This window comes from Megalopta genalis, unplaced genomic scaffold (assembly GCF_051020955.1).
Source record: "Megalopta genalis isolate 19385.01 unplaced genomic scaffold, iyMegGena1_principal scaffold0051, whole genome shotgun sequence".
NCBI classification, from domain to species: Eukaryota; Metazoa; Arthropoda; class Insecta; order Hymenoptera; family Halictidae; genus Megalopta; species Megalopta genalis.
The window spans coordinates 400,001-402,500 of record NW_027476120.1 but is presented as its reverse complement, the minus strand read 5'-3'; the positions used below and the strand labels follow the sequence as shown (position 1 = coordinate 402,500).

Sequence of the window (2,500 nt, the reverse complement as noted above, 5' to 3'; positions counted from 1 at the left end):
GACTCACATCGAGAACTACAATACCGCCGATCTCGATCTCCACAATAAACGCCTCGCTTCTTCGAGGGCTCAATATACCGATGATGAGATCAGAGCAATAGCCCACGATGAAATAGATATTACTAAAAATGCAAAGTTATTAGGAAAAGAAATAATTAAAATTCTATCAGAAAAATCCGGCCGCTCTTTTGACGGTATTAAAAAATTAAGACAAAAAGAAAAATACAAATCATACCTCAGTGAAGCCCTCGACGAGGCGGGCCAGACCAATATCTTGAGTACCTGCCCGTTGGTGCCGCGGGTGCTGCTAACCAGATGTGACGATCCTCGCGCGCGCGGAGACATCGACACACGCGAAGCGACATCATCTCCGCACAGTACAACTATACCTGATGATATACGCAACATCCTGGCTGAACTTAAAGTACAAGTAGGCCATCACATGGCAGAAATTATTGAAAATGCCCTGTCTAACACACCTTCTGAAGGCACTATGTTAATGATGGACCAATACATAGAAAACTTAACATCATATGTTGCTTCGCTCGCTGATGAAACCGATGAATACAATGAAAATAGTAACTCAGTAGATAAAACCCATAAAACTAGTAACAAGAAAAATAAATATAATAAAAGCAATAAACAAAATAAAAATAATAAATACAATAAAAACAATACAAGCAACAACAGAGTTATAAATACAATAGACGATAAAAATAATAAAAATAAATTAAATAACTATCAGAACGAAAACAAGAATAAAAATAACAGTAAAAAGAACAAGCATAGCAATAAATGCAATGAAAGTAATAAAAGAAAAGGCAACCGCGCTAAAAGGATAGCGACTGATTACGCCAGATTCCAAAAACTCTATAACAAAAACCCAACCCAACTGGCTGAGCATATAATTACCGGAAACCCACTCAACATTACAGAATCTCCGACGATAGAATCATTTGAAGAATATTATTCTAAACTATTTGAACACAAGGATGTCGAATGGAAACCTCAGAAGCAAAAAACAGATACCAATAGTAATATCAACCTTTCAAATCCGATATCACCGACCGAGATACACGAGCAACTTACCAGGATGAAACAATCCGCTCCAGGCACCGACGGAATTGATCGATCGACTCTTAGGCAAATGCCACGCAAGGAGCTGTGTGCACTATTGAATATTGTATGGGGAATGAAGACGTTACCCTCTGTGCTAAGATCGAACAGAACAACACTGTTACCTAAATCCGGCGACTTGATGGACCCAAAACAATGGCGGCCCATAACCATCTCAAGTCATATACTGCGCCTACTAAATAAAATCATCGTGTCGCGCCTTGAGAATGAAATACCTCTGTTTCACACGCAAAGAGGCTTCACGAGAACCGACGGGATAATGGCTAATAGTACCATCCTACAAACACTAATTAAATTAAGCCGCGAAAAATCGAAACCTTTCACTATACTATCTATAGATTTAGCTAAAGCATTTGACTCTGTTAACATCATTTCAATAATAGACGCACTAATCAGAAAAAACGTAGACGCTCATACAATAGAATACATCGAAAACAATTATAACGACATAACCACAATACTCGAATGCCACGGATCCCGATCCAATCCTATACCTATAAAACGCGGCGTGAAGCAGGGTGATCCCATGTCCGGTTTCCTATTTAATTTAGTGCTAGACCAGCTCATGATACAACTTAATGAGTGTGAGGGTGTTGATGTGGGAGGCACCAGGATACGGGCATTAGCTTTTGCCGATGACATCGTGATGGTGGCTCCCACTCCCAGTGCGATGCGAAGTAATATCCGGATCGTCGAGAAATTCTTCCACAAACACGGGCTGCAAGTGAACCCATCTAAATGCGCCATCTTACAGAATCTACGCGTCCCTGGAACGAAAAGGCTCGTAGTTGATACGCGGCCCAAACTGCAGATTAATAAAAGCCCGATCCCAACATTGGGTGTCGCGTCACAATTTAAATACCTCGGCCATGTATATAGATACCGCGGTGCTATCTCTCCATCTCCATCAAAGCTTGAAGGCATGCTCAAAAATCTTAAAACTAGTCCTTTAAAACCATGGCAGAAACTGAACATACTGCACAGGTACCTCATTCCTCGTCTTCACCATAGTCTGCAAACAATGGACATAAACAAAAAAAAATTAAAGTACATAGATAATTGCATAATAAAATTTGTAAAAAATATACTACACTTACCAACTACCACACCAACTCCATATATACATGCCCCTTTAAGCAGCGGTGGACTAGGCATTCCATCGCTTACAATCCACATTGCCGCTATGTACTTACGCCGATTGGAGCGCTTGAGAGCCCGTGGCGACAGCGAGATACAGTGCGTTATGGAATCTTCGATAGTCCAACATATAATGCGAAAGCTCAACAATATCCTTGGGAGCATCGCGACACCATCTAAACAAATGATTCGTAAACATTGGTCCGAGCAACTCCATCGCTCCGCG

General features: G+C 40.8%; 1 pseudogene; it reads left to right on the top strand.

Annotated features, from left to right (window-relative positions):
* LOC143261392 (large subunit ribosomal RNA) overlaps positions 1–2,500 on the top strand; it is an 8,158-nt pseudogene that overhangs the window by 3,367 nt on the left and 2,291 nt on the right.